The following is an 18,158-nucleotide window of genomic DNA, read 5'->3' on the forward strand; positions in this document are numbered from 1 at the left end:
TTTGTTTTATTTCCAAAAATATTTCTTCAAAAATCTTTCAAAAAATTTTTTCCTTTTGTTTTCGAAAATTATTCAAAATTTTTAAGAATGAATTCTAGTGTTTCATGAAGCATGTAGAAGCCTGGCTGGCTGTAAAGCCATGTCTAATTCTTTTAGACTGAGGCTTCCACTTATAAGTATATGTAGTTGGATGAAGTTTCAGCTGTTGTATGCCTGATCTGTATCTTCTAAAGCTTGCCTGGCTATTAAGCCATGTCTAACCCTCAGATTGGAGCTTTAGACTAAGAGTGCAAGATTCCTGGAATTCATATTAAAAAAATTTTGGAATCCTTATTTTTCTTTCTCACATTAATTTTCGAAAAAAAAAATATAAAATACAAAAAAAATTTATAAAATCATAAAAATCAAAAATATTTTGTGTTTCTTGTTTGAGTCTTGAGTCAATTTTTAAGTTTGGTGTCAATTGCATTTTTTTCAAAAAAAATTTATGCATTTTTCGAAAATTCATGCATTCATAGTGTTCTTCATGATCTTCAAGTTGTTCTTGGCCAGTCTCCTTGTTTGATCTTCATATTTTCTTGTTTTGTGTCTTTTCTTGTTTTTCATATGCATTTTTCATGTGCATTTTTGCATTCATGGTGTCTGAACATTAAAAATTTCTAAGTTTGGTGTCTTGCATGTTTTCTTTGCATCAAAAATTTTTCAAAAATATGTTCTTGATGTTCATCATGATCTTCAAAGTGTTCTTGGTCTTCATCTTGACATTCATAGCATTCTTGCATGTATTCATTGTTTTGATCTAAAATTCTCATGCATTGAGTCTTTTTCATGTTTTTCTCTTTCTTCATTAAAAATTAAAAAAAAAATCAAAAAATATCTTCCTCTTTTTCTTCTCATAAATTCAAAAATTTGAGTTGACTTTTTCAAAAAATTTTAAAATCTAGTTGTTTCTTATGAGTCAAATCAAATTTTCAATTTAAAAATCCTATCTTTTTCAAAATCTTTTTCAAAAATCATATCTTTTCCATTTTTTATTTATTTTCGAAAATATCAAAAATCTTTTTCAAAAATATTTTTTCAAAAATCTTTTTCTTAATTTTATATCATATTTTCGAAAATATCATCAACAATTAATATTTTGATTCAAAAATTTCAAGATTGTTACTTGTTAAGAAAAATTCAAACTTTAAGTTCTAAAATCATATCTTGTGATTTCTTGTGAATCAAGTCATTAATTGTGATTTTAAAAAATCAAATCTTTTTCAAAACTAATTTCAATCATATCTTTTCAAAAATATCTTTTTATCTTATCTTTTTCAAAATCATATCTTTTTAATCATACATTTTCATATCATATCTTTTTCAAATATCTTTTCTAACTTCTTATCTTCTTATCTTTTAAAAATTGATTTTCAAAATTTGTTTCAACCAACTAATTAACTTTTTATTTGTTTCTTATCTCTTTCAAAACTACCTAACTAACTATCCCTCTCTAATTTTCGAAAATACCTCCCTCTTTTTCAAAAAAAATTCTTTTTAATTAATTAATTGTTTTCAATTTTTAATTTTAATTTTATTTCATTCCTAATTTTTGAAAATTACTAACTTTTTTTTCAAAAACTATTTTCAAAATTTAACTTTAAATTCTAATTTTTATTTTTCAAATTCTCTCACCTCTCATCTCCTTCTATTTATTTATTCACTTACTAACACTTCTCTTCATCTCATATCTCTCCTATCCTCACCCTTGTGTTTGGATTATCCATTCTTCTTCACTCTTATTCCATTTTTTCTTCTACTCACACAAAGGAATCTCTATACTATGACATAGAGGATTCCATATTTTCTTTGTTATTCCCTTCTTTGTCATATGAGCAGGAGCAAGGACAAGAACATTCTTGTTGAAGCAGATCCTGAACCTGAAAGGACTCTGAAAAGGAAACTAAGAGAAGCTAAAATACAACAATCCAGAGACAACCTTATAGGAATTTTTGAACAGGAAGAGGAGATGGCATCCGAAAATAATAATAATGCAAGGAGGATGCTTGGTGACTTTACTGCACCTAATTCCAATTTACATGGAAGAAGCATCTCCATCCCTACCATTGGAGCAAACAATTTTGAGCTTAAACCTCAATTAGTTTCTCTGATGCAACAAAACTGCAAGTTTCATGGACTTCCATCTGAAGATCCCTTTCAGTTCTTAACTAAATTCTTGCAGATATGTGACACTGTTAAGACTAATGGAGTAGATCCTGAAGTCTACAGGCTCATGCTTTTCCTATTTGCTGTAAGAGACAGAGCTAGAATATGGTTGGACTCTCAACCTAAGGATAGCCTGAACTCTTGGGATAAGCTGGTCAAGGCTTTCTTAGCCAAGTTCTTTCCTCCTCAAAAGCTGAGTAAGCTTAGAGTGGATGTTCAAACCTTCAGATAGAAAGAAGGTGAATCCCTCTATGAAGCTTGGGAGAGATACAAGAAACTGACCAAAAAGTATCCTGACATGCTTTCAGAATGGACCATCCTGGATATATTCTATGATGGTCTATCTGGATTAGCTAAAATGTCATTAGATACTTCTGCAGGTGGATCCATTCACCTAAAGAAAATACCTGCAGAAGCTCAAGAACTCATTGACATGGTTGCTAATAACCAGTTCATGTACACTTCTGAGAGGAATCCTGTGAGTAATGGGACGCCTCAGAAGAAGGGAGTTCTTGAAATTGATACTCTAAATGCCATATTGGCTCAGAATAAAATATTGACTCAGCAAGTCAATATGATTTCTCAGAGTCTGAATGGAATGCAAGCTGCATCCAACAGTACTCAAGAGGCATCTTCTGAAGAAGAGGCTTATGATCCTGAGAACCCTGCAATAGCAGAGGTGAATTACATGGGTGAACCCTATGGAAACACTTATAATCCCTAATAGAGAAATCACCCAAATCTCTCATGGAAGGATCAACAAAAGCCTCAACAAGGCTTTAATAATGGTGGAAGAAACAGGTTTAGCAATAGCAAGCCTTTTCCATCATCCACTCAGCAACAGACAGAAAACTCTGAACAAAATACCTCTAATTTAGCAAATTTAGTCTCTGATCTATCTAAGGCCACTTTAAGTTTCATGAATGAAACAAGGTCCTCCATTAGAAATTTGGAGGCACAAGTGGGCCAGCTGAGTAAGAAGATCACTGAAACCCCTCCTAGTGCTCTCCCAAGCAATACAGAAGAAAATCAAAAAGGAGAGTGCAAGGCCATTGATATAACCATCATGGCCGAATCCAAGGAGGAAGGGGAGGACGTAAATCCCAAGGAGGAAGACCTCCTGGGACATCCAGTGATCAATAAGGAGTTTCCCTCTGAGGAACCAAAGGAATCTGAGGCTCATTTAGAGACCATAGAGATTCCATTGAACCTCCTTATGTCCTTCATGAGCTCTGATGAGTATTCTTCTTTTGAAGAGAATGAGGATGTTACTGAAGAGCAAGTTGCCAAGTTTCTTGGTGCAATCATGAAGCTGAATGCCAATTTATTTGGTAAAGAGACTTGGGGAGATGAACCTCCCCTGTTCACCAATGAACTAAATGCATTGGATCAACTGAGACTGCCTCAGAAGAAACAGGATCCTGGAAAGTTCCTAATACCTTGTACCATAGGCACCATGACCTTTGAGAAGGCTCTATGTGACCTTGGGTCAGGGATAAACCTCATGCCACTCTCTGTAATGGAGAAACTGGGAATCTTTGAGGTGCAAGCTGCCAGAATCTCATTAGAGATGGCAGACAACTCAAGAAAAGAGGCTTATAGACAAGTAGAGGATGTGTTAGTAAAGGTTGAAGGACTTTACATCCCTGCTGATTTCATAATCCTAGATACTAGGAAGGATGAGGATGAATCCATCATCCTTGGAAGACCCTTCTTAGCCACAGCAAGAGCTATGATTGATGTTAACAGAGGTGAACTAGTCCTTCAATTGAATGAGGACTCCTTTGTGTTTAAAACTCAAGGACATCCTTCTGTAAACAAGGAAAAGAGGCACAGTAAGCTTCTCTCAGTACAGAGTCAACTAAAGCCCCCACAGTCAAACTCTAAGTTTGGTGTTGGGAGGCCTCAGCCAAACTCTAAGTTTGGTGTTGAACTCCCATATCCAAACTATAAGTTTGGTGTTGGGAGTCTATAAAATTAACCTGATCACCTGTGTGGCTCCATGAGAGCCCACTGTCAAGCTATTGACATTAAAGAAGCGCTTGTTGGGAGGCAACCCAATTTTTATTTATCTAATTTTATTTTTATTTTTATTTTTCTTTCATGTTTTATTAGGTTCATGATCATGTGGAGTCACAAAATAAATAGAAAAATCAAAAACAGAATCAAAAACAGTAGAAGAAAAATCACACCCTGTAGGAAGGGCTTACTGGCGTTTAAACGCCAGTAAGGAGCATCTGGCTGGCGTTCAACGCCAGAACAGAGCATGGAGCTGGCGCTGAATGCCAGAAACAAGCATGGAGCTGGCGTTCAACGCCAGAAACATGCTACATATGGGTGTTGAACGCCCAGAACAAGCATCAGTTCGGCGTTTAAACGCTAGAATTGCATGCAAAGGTGTTTTACATGCCTAATTGGTGCAGGGATGCAAATCCTTGACACCTCAGGATCTGTGGACCCCACAGGATCCCCACATACCTCCACTCACCTTACCTCCTCATAATCCCATATCACCCTTTCCCAGGAACCCTTCACCACTCACATCCATTACTCCCCTAAAACCATCATACAACCCACCTACACCCACCCACTCAAATTCAAAACATCAACTCACCTCCATATCTTCTTCTTCTTCTACTATTCTTTCTTCTTTTGCTCGAGGGTGAGCAATATTCTAAGTTTGGTGTGGTAAAAGCATAATTTTTTTGTTTTTCCATAACCATTGATGGCACCTAAGGCCAGAGAAACCTCTAGAAAGAGAAAAGAGAAGACAAAAGCTTCCACCTCCAAGTCATAGGAGATGGAGAGATTCATCTCAAGGGTCTATAGCTCAGTGGTAGAACATTTGACTGCAAATCAAGAGATCCCTGAGATACCTCAGGGGATACATTTTCCTCCACACAATTATTGGGAGCAACTAAGGGTGGAACATCAAGAGCACTCCATCATCCTTCATGAAATTAGAGAAGATCAAAAAGCAATGAGAGAGGAGCAACAAAGACAAGGAAGAGATATAGAAGAGCTCAAGGACATCATTGGTTCCTCAAGAAGGAAACGCCACCATCACTAAGGTGGACTCATTCCTTATTCTTAAATTTTTTGTTTTTCGTTTTCTTATGTTAAATGTTTATCTATGTTTGTGTCTTTATTACGTGATCATTAGTGTCTAAGTGTCTATGCCTTAAAGTAGTGAATATGAATCCATCACCTCTCTTAAATGAAAAACGTTTTTAATTCAAAAGAACAAGAAGTACATGAGTTTCAAATTTATCCTTGAACTTAGTTTAATTATATTGATGTGGTGACAATACTTTTTGTTTTCTGAATGAATGCTTGAACAGTGCATATGTCTTTTGAAGTTGTTGTTTAAGAATGTTAAATATGTTTGCTCTTGAAAGAATGATGATAAGGAGACATGTTATTTGATAATATGAAAAATCATAAAAATGATTCTTGAAGCAAGAAAAAGCAGTGAATACAAAAGCTTGCAGAAAAAAAAGAAAAAAAAGGCGAAAAAAATAAAAAAGAGAAAAAGCAAGCAGAAAAAGCCAAAAGCTCTTAAAACCAAAAGGCAAGAGCAAAAAGCCAATAAACCTTAAAACCAAAAGGCAAGGGTAAATAAAAAGGATCCCAAGGCTTTGAGCATCAGTGGATAGGAGGGCCTAAAGGAATAAAATCCTGGCCTGAGCGGCTAAACCAAGCTGTCCCTAACCATGTGCTTGTGGCGTGAAGGTGTCAAGTGAAAACTTGAGACTGAGCGATTAAAGTCAAGGTCCAAAGCAAAAGAAGAGTGTGCTTAAGAACCCTGGACACCTCTAATTGGGGACTTTAGCAAAGCTGAGTCACAATCTGAAAAGGTTCACCCAGTTATGTGTCTATGGCATTTATGTATCCGGTGGTAATACTGGAAAACAAAGTGCTTAGGGCCACGGCCAAGACTCATAAAGTAGCTGTGTTCAAGAATCAACATACTAAACTAGGAGAATCAATAACACTATCTGAACTCTGAGTTCCTATAGATGCCAATCATTCTGAACCTCAATGGATAAAGTGAGATGCCAAAACTATTCAAGAGGCAAAAGGCTACAAGTCCCGCTCATCTGATTGGAGCTATGTTTCATTGATAGTTTGGAATTTATAATATATTCTCTTCTTTTTATTCTATTTGATTTTCAGTTGCTTGGGGACAAGCAACAATTTAAGTTTGGTGTTGTGATGAGCGGATAATTTATACGCTTTTTGGCATTTTTTTAGTATGTTTTTAGTAGGATCTAGTTACTTTTAGGGATGTTTTTATTAGTTTTTATGTTAAATTCACATTTCTGGACTTTACTATGAGTTTGTGTGTTTTTCTGTGATTTCAGGTATTTTCTGGCTGAAATTGAGGGACTTGAGCAAAAATCAGATTCAGAGGTAGAAGAAGGACTGCTGATGCTGTTGGATTTTGACCTCCCTGCACTAAAAGTAGATTTTCTTGAGCTACAGAACTCAAAATGGCTCGCTTCCAATTGCGTTGGAAAGTAGACATCCAGGGCTTTCCAGCAATATATAATAGTTCATACTTTGACCGAGTTTAGATGACGAAAAAGGCCGTTGAACACCAGTTCTATGCTGCAGTCTGGAGTTAAACGCTAGAAACACGTCACAAACCAGAGTTGAACGCCAGAAACACGTTACAAACTGGTGTTCAACTCCAAGAATGACCTCTCCACGTGTAAACTTCAAGCTCAGCCCAAGCACACACCAACTGGGCCCCGAAAGTGGATTTATGCATCAATTACTTACTTCTGTAAACCCTAGTAACTAGTTTAGTATAAATAGGACTTTTTACTATTGTATTTACAGCTTCGGATCATCTTTGGGACGTTTAGTTCTTAGATCATGGGGGCTGGCCATTCGGCCATGCCTGAACCTCTCACTTATGTATTTTTCCACGGTAGAGTTTCTACACACCATAGATTAAGGTGTGGAGCTCTGTTGTTCCTCAAAGATTAATGCAAAGTACTACTGTTTTTCTATTCAATTCAACTTATTCCGCTTCTAAGATATTCATTCGCACTTCAACATGAATGTGATGATCGTGACAAAGTCATCATCATTCCCCTATGAACGTGTGCCTGACAACCACTTTTGTTCTACCTTCGATTGAATGGATATCTCTTCGATATCTAATACAGGGGACCGAGTCCGAGTTATTAGTGTCTTCGTGATATAAGTTAGAACCTATGGATGGCCATTCCTGAGATCCGGAAAGTCTAAACCTTGTCTGTGGTATTCCGAGTAGGATCTGGGAAGGGATGGCTATGACGAGCTTAAAACTCGCGAGTGCTGGGTGTAGTGACAGACGCAAAAGGATCAATGGATTCTATTCCAATATGATCGAGAACCGACATATGATTAGCCGTGCCGTGACAGAGCATTTAGACCTTTTTCACTGAGAGGATGGGATGTAGCCATTGACAACGGTGATGCCCTACATAGAGCTTACCATGAAAAGGAGTAGGATTGATTGGATGAAGACAGCAGGAAAGCAGAGATCAGAGGAACGAAAGCATCTCTATACGCTTATCTGAAATTCTCACCAATGAATTACATAAGTATCCCTATCCTATTTTAATTTTCGTTCACTATAATCTCTTTATACATTTGAATTCGCCTGACTGAGATTTACAAGGTTACCATAGCTTGCTTCAAGACGACAATCTCCGTGGGATCGACCCTTACTCACGTAAGGTTTATTACTTGGACGACCCAGTGCACTTGCTGGTTAGTTGTACGAAGTTGTGAAACAGATATAAGATCATGAACGTGCGTATTGAGTTTTTAGCGCCGTTACCAAGGAATGGAATGATCACGATTTTGCACACCAAGTTTTTGGCGTCGTTGCCGGGGAGAGAACGAACAACAAATTTTACAACCTGAGTAACAATTTTGCATACCAGTTACAGAAGAGGATCCTTGAGCCTTAAACACAAGGTAGTCCTCATTCAATTGAAGGACTAACTCTCCTCTGTCCACATCAATCACAGCTCTTGCTGTGGCTAGGAAGGGTCTTCCTAGGATGATGGATTCACCCTCATCCTTCCCAGTGTCTAGGATTATGAAATCAGCAGGGATGTACAGGCCTTCAACCTTCACCAAGACATCCTCTACAAGTCCATAAGCCTATTTCCTTGAATTGTCTGCCATCTCTAGTGAGATTCTTGCAGCTTGCACCTCAAAGATCCCTAGTTTCTCCATTACAGAGAAGGGTGTGAGGGTTATCCCTGACCCCAGGTCACACAGAGCCTTCTCAAAGGTCATGGTGCCTATGGTACAAGGTATTAAGAACTTTTCAAGATCCTGTTTCTTCTGAGGTAATTTTAGTTGAATCAGATCATTTAGTTTATTTATGAGCAATGGGGGTTCATCCTCCCAAGTCTCATTACCAAATAACTTGGCATTCACCTTCATGATTGCTCCTAGATATTGAGCAACTTGCTCTTCAATAATATCTTCATCCTCTTAAGAGGAAGAATACTCATCAGAGCTTATGAATGGCAATAATAAGTTTAGTGAAATCTCTGTGGTCTCTATATGAGCCTCAGATTCCTTTGGTTCCTCATTAGGGAACTCCTTGGAGGCCAGTGGACATCCATTGAGGTCTTCCTCACTAGGTTCGGCCATGTTGGTTATATTTATGGCCTTACACTCTCTTTTTGGATTCTCTTCTGTATTGCTTAGGAGAGTACTAGGAGGGATTTTAGTAACTCTTTTACTCAGCTGACCCACTTGTGCCTCCAAATTTCTAATGGAGGACCTTGCTTCAGTCATGAAACTGAGAGTGGTCTTAGATAGATCAGAGACTACAGTTGCTAAGTCAGAGTGACTCTGCTTAGAATTCTCTATCTGTTGCTGAGAAGATGATGAAAAGGTTTGCTATTGCCAAACCTATTTCTCCCACCATTATTGTTACTGAAGCCTTGATTAGGCTTTTGTTGATCCTTCCATGAGAAATTTGGATAATTCCTTCATGAAGGATTATAGGTGTTTCCATAGGATTCTCCCATCTAATTCACCTCTTCCATTGCAGGATTCTCAGGGTCATAGGCTTCTTCTTCAGAGGAAGCCTCCTTAGTACTGCCTGTTGTAGCTTGTATTCCAGACAGACACTGAGAAATCATATTGACTTGCTGACTCAATATTTTGTTCTGAGCCAATATTGCATTCAGAGTATCAATCTCAAGAACTCCTTTCTTCTGAATTGTCCCATTATTCACCGGATTCCTTTTAAAAGTGTACATGAACTGGTTATTTGCAACCATTTCAATGAGTTCCTGGGCTTCTGTAGGCGTCTTCTTCAGATGAAGAGATCCTCCAGCAGAGTGGTCCAATGAGATCTTGGACAATTCAGACAGACCATCATAGAATATACATATGATGCTCCATTCTGAAAACATGTCAGAAGGACACCTTCTGATCAATTGCTTGTATCTTTTCCAAGCTTCATAGAGGGATTCACCTTCCTTCTATCTGAAGGTTTGGACTTCCACTCTAAGCTTGCTCAACTTCTGAGGTGGAAAAAATTTGGCCAAGAAGGCATTGACCAGCTTTTCCCAAGAGTTCAGGCTTTCTTTAGGTTGTGAGTCCAACCATATCCTAGCTCTGTCTCTTACAGCAAAGGGGAAAAGCATAAGTCTGTAGACCTCAGGATTAACCCAATTGGCCTTAACAGTGTCACAGATTTGCAAGAATTCAGCTAAGAACTGATGAAGATCTTCCAATGGAAGTCCATGAAACTTGCAATTCTGCTGCATCAGAGAAACTAATTGAGGCTTAAGCTCAAAGTTGTTTGCTCCAATTGCAGGAATTGAGATGATCCTTCCACAGCAGTCAGAAGAGGGTGCAATAAAGTCACCAAGCATCTTCCTTACATCTCCACCATTGTTGTTGGGTTTGGCCATCTCTTCTTTTTCGAAAAATTTTGTCAGGTCCTCTCCAGAGTGTTGTGTCTTAGCTTCTCTTAGCTTCTGCTTTAGAGTCCTTTCAGGTTCTGGATCAGCTTCAACAAGAATGTTCTTATCCTTGCTCCTGCTCATATGAAAAAGAAGAGAACAGAAAAGAATAGGAATCCTCTATGTCACGGTATAGATATTCCTTTATGTGAGTAGAAGAATAGAAGAGTAGAATGAAGAAGAGAGAAGATGAAGAATTCGAACACAGAAAGGGAGAGAGGGTTTGAATTATAAGAAGACGAGAAGTGTTAGTAAATAAATAAATAAATAGAAAGAGATGGGAGAGAGAGAGAGAATTCGAATTTTAAATTAAAATAAAAGGAAAATATTTTTGTTTTTATTTTAATTATTGCTTAGTATTCGAAATTTAAGGGAAGAAATAAAAGTAAATTGAAAGCTAAATAAATTAATTAGTTAAAAATATTTTTGAAAAAAAATGGTTAGTGATTTTCGAAAATTGGAGAGAGAAGAATAGTTAGGTGGTTTTGAAAAAGATATGATTGAAATAGAATACTTTTAAAATCAAACAAAAAGTCAAGTAGTTAATTGAAAAAGATTTGAAAATAAATAAGAAGTTAGAAAAAGATTTTGAAATTAAGTTTTGAAAGAGATATGATTGAAATTTATTTTGAAAAAGATTTGAAAAGAAAATTAAAAAGATTTGATTTTTTTTTTTGAAATTAAAGTTGATTACTTGACTAACAAGAAACTAAAAGATATGATTCTAGAATTTAAAGATTGATCCTTTCTTAATAGGCAAGTAACAACTTGAAATTTTTGAATCTAAACATTAATTGTCAGCATTAATTATAAAATAAGAAAAAGATTTTGAAAATCAAATTTTTAAAATTTTTGAAAATATAAAAAAATGAAGATTTGATTTTTGAAAAAGATTTGAAAAAGATAGAAATTTTAATTTGAAATTTTGGCTTGACTACCAAGAAACAACTAAATTTTAAAACTCCTTGACTAAATCAATTCAAAATTTCGAAATTTATGAGAAGAATAAGGGAAAGATATTTTTTTATTTTTGAATTTTTAATGAGGAAAGAGAAAAACATCAAAATGAAACATGACATAAAAATTATGAATCAAAACAAGAAAAATATGCAAGAACACTTTGAATGTCAAGATGAACACCAAGAACACTTTGAAGATCATGATGAACATGAAGAACATATTTTTGAAAATTTTTAAGAAAAGAAAGACATGCAAGACACCAAACTTAAAAATTTTTAAACTCTAGACATTAGTAATTCAAAAATGCATATGAAAAATAAGAAAGGACACAAAACATGAAAGTTTAAAGATCAAATAAGGAAAATCATCAAGAACAACTTGAAGATAAATGAAGAACACATGCATGAATTTTTCGGAAATTTTAAGAAAAGTTAGAACATGCAATTGACACCAAACTTAAAATTTGACACTAGACTTAAACAAGAAACACAAAATTTTTGGTTTTTATGGTTTTATTAATTTTTTTTGTATTTTTCAAAAATTATTTGGAAAAAGAAAATAAAAGAACTTCAAAATTTTTAATAAGAATTCCAGGAATCATGCAATGTTAGTCTAAAGTTTCGGTCCAAAAATTTAGACATGGCTAATGGCCAGCCAAGCTTTAAGTGAAAGCTTCGGTCCAAAAGATTAGACGTGGCCAAATAGCCAGCCAAGCTTTACCATACAAATACAGACATACAACAGCTAAATAGATGGGAATCCAAAGGCTCTTGCCATGAAAAGTGGAAGCCTCAATCCAAAAAAATTAGACATGGCTTAGCAGCCAGCCAGGCTTCAACAGATCATGATGAAACTCTAGAAATCATTCTTAAAAATTATGAAGAATTTTTAGAAAACTAAGTATTATTATTGATATTTTTTTTTTGAATTTTTTGAAAACTATATATTTATTTTTTTGTATTGTTTTTTGAAAATAAAATAAAAAATGCTTAAACATAAAATAAAATTACCTAATCTGAGCAACAAGATGAATCGTCAGTTGTCCAAACTCGAACAATCCCCGGCAACGGCGCCAAAAACTTGGTACGAGAGAACGTGATCTCAACACTTCTTCACAACTCCGCGTAACTGACCAGCAAGTGCACTGGGTCGTCCAAGTAATACCTTACGTGAGTAAGGGTCGATCCCACGGAGATTGTCGGTTTGAAGCAAGCTATGGTCATTCTTGTAAATCTCAGTCAGGCGAATTCAATTGGTTATGAGGTTTTGATAATTAAAATATAAATAAAACAGAAAATAAAATAGAGATACTTATGTAATTCATTGGTGGGAGTTTCAGATAAGCGCCTGGAGATGCTTTGTTGCTTATGAACTTCTGCTTTCCTACTGCCTTCTTCCAACCATGCGTTACCTCCTTCCATGGCAAACTGTATGATCCTCTCGGATGAAAACAAATCCATATGTGCTGTCACCGCACAGCTAATCATCTGTCGGTTCCCGCTAGCGTCAGAATAAGACCATTGTCCTTTTGCACACTGTCACTGCGCCCAACATTCGCAAGTTTGAAACTCATCACAGTCATCCCTTCCCAGATTCTACTCGGAATACCACAGATAAGGTTTAGACTTTCCGGATCTCAGGAATGCTGCCAATGGATCAAGCCTATACCACGAAGATACTAATCTCACGGACTCGGTCTGTGTATTAGATATCCAAGAGAGTATACTCCAGCTGTCATCCAATGACTACGTTGAACATCATGTAGATCGCTTTGTGGTTGTCAGACACGCGATCTTGGCTAAGCGAGTAACGAAGATTGGGTGATTGTCACGAGTCACCCGTTCATTCTGACTTAACTGAATTAAAATTAAGAGTATATCTTGGAGAAGAAGTAGGCATGAATTGAAGGAAAAATAGTAGTAATTGCATTAATTCATGAAGAACAGCAGAGCTCCACACCTTAATCTATGGGGTGTAGAAACTCCACCGTAGAAAATACATAAGTGAAAAAGGTCTAGGCATGGCCGTGAGGCCAGCCTCCCAAATGATAGTCTATGATTACATATTTTCAAAAGATGGTCAAAAGACTAACCAAAGACCTGAAATAAATCTCTAAAAATAGTTTTTATACTAAACTAGTAGCCTAGGGTTACAGAAATTGAGTAACTAAGTGTAGATAGTGCAGAAATCCACGTTCGGGGCCCACTTGGTGTGTGCTTGGGCTGAGCATTGAGCTTCACATGTGCATAGGCTGTTCCTGGTGTTAAACGCCAGCTTTGGTGCCAGTTTGGGCGTTTAACTCCAATTCTGGTGCCAGTTTGGGTGTTTTACGCCAAGATGTTTTAGGCTGACTTTGAATGCCAGTTTAGGCCATCAAATCTCAGGCAAAGTATGGACTATTATATATTTCTGAAAATCCAAGGATGTCTAATTTACAACACAATTAAGAGTATGCCAATTGAACTTCTGTAGCTCCAGAAAATCCACTTCGAATGCAGGAAGGTCAGAATCCAACAGCATCTGCAGTCCTTTTTCAGCCTCTGAATCAGATTTTTGCTCAGGTCCCTCAATTTTAGCCAGAAAATACCTGAAATCACAGAAAAATACACAAACTCATAGTAAAGTCCAGAAATGTGATTTTTGAATAAAAACTAATAAAAATATAATAAAAAGTAATTAAAACATATGAAAAACTATGTAAAAACAATGCCAAAAAGGGTATAAATTATCCGCTCATCAATGAGTATATATATATATATTACTTGTGTTTTAACATATCCTGCTTTCCTAGTTATCCGTTTAAGATATTTATAACTTGAATCGCTAACTCAATAGCTCAGAACCGTGACACCTAGCCCTTTAAGGACACTTGTCTCTTTTAATCAAACATACCATCATCTAATCTTATTATTCTCTTCATGATCATTAAACTAAGAAAGAAAAAAAAAAGAGGAAGCCGTGAGTGAGAGAGAGAATGAGAAAACCATGAAACTTTCAACTTTCGACATTTAATTTCTTGAGTTCAGTAACTCCGATCGAAAATTTAATCCGATTAAAGAGTTCGTATTTTCCTCTTCTTCACGTAGATGTCATTTTTGTTCAGAAGAAATTAACGGTGGCGCCTCTAATCTTCCATGCAAAGGTTCGGTCAAGTGGAGCTTGGTGGAATAGCTGATTTTGACGTTTTCTTCTTCAATTGTTCGGTCAGAAACCTTTTATGAAGCTTCAGTTGTTGTAATTATCGTACAAAGGTAGAGTTTGGTAATTTTATAATAATTAAATGTATTTTTGATGTGTGATTATTGATTGGATGATTATGGCTTGAAATTGAATGATTTTGTGTTTGAATTTTGATGAAATATTGTTGATTTAGTGCTTTATGTTTTGGTTTTAATGAAGCTGCCAAAGCTGATTTGTTGTGGGTGTTTTCAGGATGTTTTTGAGTTTGAAGTATTGATAAATTTGATGTGGTTTGGTGGTTAAAAGATTAAATTAAAAGTTGTGAAAAATCGGTAGCCGTAAAGCTCTAAAACGGATTAAAAATCAAGTATATTTTGAGAGATCATAAGAGAAGATTTTGGTTTTGAGAAGGGATGTTGTCACCAACACAAAATTATTTTGAGTATGAAAATATAATTTGATAAAATATTGGGATTAGAAATAGTAATTATATAAGTTTTGGGATTATTTTGAGTAAAAAGTAAAAGTTTCAGGGTAAGCTAGATATTTTATAAAAAATTCAGAGTTGTTTCTAGAAATATGAAGTGAAATTAGTAATTTTATAAAATATTATGTTAAAAAGTAAAATATTTAAATGTTTGAGATTTAAAACGAAATTTCTAAAAACTTAAGAATAAAGCCTTACAAACTGATTTTGATATTAAAATAAAAATATTAAATATTACTAATCTTTAGTTACTATTATTACTTGTACTAATTTTATTAGTATAATTTTATTAAAGTTATTATTATTAAATAAGAAAGAAAAATAAAATAATAAGATTTCCTATAAGCATGAAAAATACAAAGTTAAATTAAGAATCGTGTGATTCTCCTTTCATAAGACACGTAGAGATAGGTGAGTGAAGAGTGCGAAGTTAAGTGAGATACTAAAAGTAAAGACTAAAAGAATGATAAATAGAAAAGAAAAGAAAAGGAAAAGCAAAGTAAAGAGGAAAAAATAGGTGAAAGATAAGGAAGAATTTTAAATAATGAAAAAGGGATTCCTGCGCTAGTTGAATATTTAAAAAAAAATGAAATAATTTGAAAGAATAATAGCCATAGAAAGTAGAGAAAGGAGACTGAAATAATATTTTACAAAATTGATATGAAAGAATAAATGACTCAAAATGAGATTGGCTAAGCCTAACTGAGAACTGAAAACTGAGAAAGATATTAGGATCAGTAAACGAGAAATAAGTAATTGAAGGTTCACCTGGCAAGGACGAGGGTTTTGTCCCGCTTGCCCAATGTACGTACTGATTGATTATTGAACTCAGGGAAATCCACGACTGATTGATTGTTAAACTCGGGAAATCCACGACTGATTCATCACACATCATACATCAACAACATTATTCAACAACTTCAACAACATCAATTCATCATACATCATCAACCAACCAAATTCAACAACCACTACAATTCCTCATCAATTCCAACAATCAATATCATCATCAAAATCCATCTTCAAATCTCAACACCCACCAACACAATTCATCAATAATCATCATCTAATAATATGTAACTCATCACATTCAAACCCATTCATTCAACATCCAACCATCATCAAGCATACATTTATATACAATTAACCATACAATCACATCTTTTAACCTATCTTAAGCTCAACTAGCCTAAGTGTCCATTGATATTCCATATTACATAGAGGAGACTAAAATCATACCTTGGCCGCTCCCCCAAAAAGCACACCGCACCAAGATTGGAGTCCAACAAGCTTTCAACTCACCAACAAGCCACCAAAGCTCAACATAACCAACGAGATTAGGGGTAAAATTCAACAATTATCTGATACTAGAGATCACCAGGTTTTCTTAGATATAATCGAAGAGCTCAACAAGAGCTTTGCGTGGCCACAAACGGCTCATTAATCGGAGCTCCGGATCAAAAGTTATGGAGCTTTGAAGAGGGAGATGAATAGTAACAATGGCTTCCTTCTCCTCTCTTCTTCCTATCCGAGCTCTCTCTCTCTCTCTCTCTCTCTCTCTCTCTCTCTTGGTGTTAAAATGAGCTTTTTAGGCTCATTTATTACCTTATATAAGTTGGGCTTGGGCCCAACTTGAGTCCAGTCCAACTGTGTAGCATTTTTGGGCCAAAACCTTTAAGATTAGTGCCCAGTTTTCAATTCTAAAATATTTTTTTGTCCTTTCAAAATAATAAATCAACTTTTTAAAATCTTATTTTCCAAAATATGTAGCACTGGACAGACTAGAGCCGGTACTGTCAGCTTAAGCGCCAGTATGTATTTTTACAAAATTTTTTTGAAAAAGATACATTTTCTAACTCAGAAAAATTCATTGAAATCAAATTTCACCTTTATATTTTCAAATTAAAACTTCTAAATTTTGAATTTATTCCGGGCACTAAAATTATTTTATTAAAACGGTTTTACGTGAAAAATCTGGTTCTTACATTCTCCCCTCCTAATAAAATTTTTGCCCTCAAAAATTTGAATCACGTGATATATATATATATATATATATATATATATATATATATATATATATATATATATATATATTCTCTATGAAGCATTCTACTATCAACGTTATCAGTCCAACAAGTTGCCAAAGCATCTCATTCACCATCATCCTAACGTGTCAATGTTCTCTCTTACCTTTTGCTGCGTCACTCTGATTATCGTCATTAAGAATCCGAAGTATGCCTTATAAGGGTGTGGATACCTTTCCCTAGCATGACGTGTTATGACGAGTGAGTGTGGGGGGCTTCGGCTATCATCCCTATCGTCAAAGGCAAAACCGTGAGGCCTTGTGTGCCAAAGCGGACAATATCGTGCTTGCGGGTGGTCTGGACTGTTACATAAGGCAATATATCAGATCTTAAAATATCTAATGAAGGCACCAGACAAAGGCCTGTTCTTCCCAGCTGCAAATCCAGACTTTACGCTAGTCAGCTACTCAGATGCTGATTGAGCACAGTGTCCAGACTCAAGAAGATCAATCATAGGTTTCTGCTTCTTCCTTGGAACCACTTTGATCAGCTAGAAAAGCAAGAAGCAACAAATAGTCTCTAACTCTTACTCAGAAGTAGAATACAGAGCCTTAGTCAAAGCCACAAGAGAAGTTCAATGGATAAAAATTTTACTTACCGATTTGAAGATCCCTCACCCATAAGCAGCCCCAATCTATTGCGATAGTCAATCTACTAGACATATTGCAGCCAACCTAGTCTTTCATGAACGGACAAAACATATCAAGATTGATTGCCACATTGTCCATGAAATGCTTCTTAAAGAAGTGATCTATTTTCTACCTGTCTCATCATCTGAACAAGTTGCTGACTTCATCACCAAGCCCTTAGCTCCAGCTCCTTTTCGCTCGTGCACTTCCAAGCTTCGAATTCTTGACTTTCTCATGCCAAGACATTCTAACTTGAGGGGGCATGTTACCGATCAGTCAAGTTGCCAAACTTAGCAAGCTAATTACTTCACTTCCTTGTATATAAAGAGAATAGAGCAACTAGACCAAGTTAGTTGAGTGAGTAGAGATTATGTAGTAAGTCAATTTTTTGGAGTCAGAGAGTTCTGTTACACTCTCCCTTAAAGTTGCTCCCTCACTCAATGATCCTTGTGTATCTTTACTTCTTTCTCATCTCATCTGAAACTTTTCTCTCTTCTACTATATGATGCATGTGCATCTTTAGTAGTTTTTAGTTGTTATTTCTTTAAATAGTGGTAGGGATTTGTTATTTTTATTAGGAATTTCATGATTTTAATCTATGTTCTTAGTATTTCTTTCT

The 18,158-nt window shown here is 35.6% G+C and overlaps 1 non-coding gene across 1 annotated transcript; it reads right to left on the reverse strand.

Annotated features, from left to right (window-relative positions):
* Positions 1 to 2,404: 2,404 nt before the first annotated feature.
* Positions 2,405 to 2,509, reverse strand: LOC148572000 (small nucleolar RNA R71). Its single transcript, XR_015908923.1, has one exon. It is a non-coding gene; the product is annotated as a small nucleolar RNA R71 (small nucleolar RNA).
* Between the last annotated feature and the right edge of the window lie 15,649 nt (positions 2,510 to 18,158).

This window comes from Arachis ipaensis, chromosome B3 (assembly GCF_059453495.1).
Source record: "Arachis ipaensis isolate K30076 ecotype BB chromosome B3, ASM5945349v1, whole genome shotgun sequence".
Classification (NCBI taxonomy): Eukaryota; Viridiplantae; Streptophyta; class Magnoliopsida; order Fabales; family Fabaceae; genus Arachis; species Arachis ipaensis.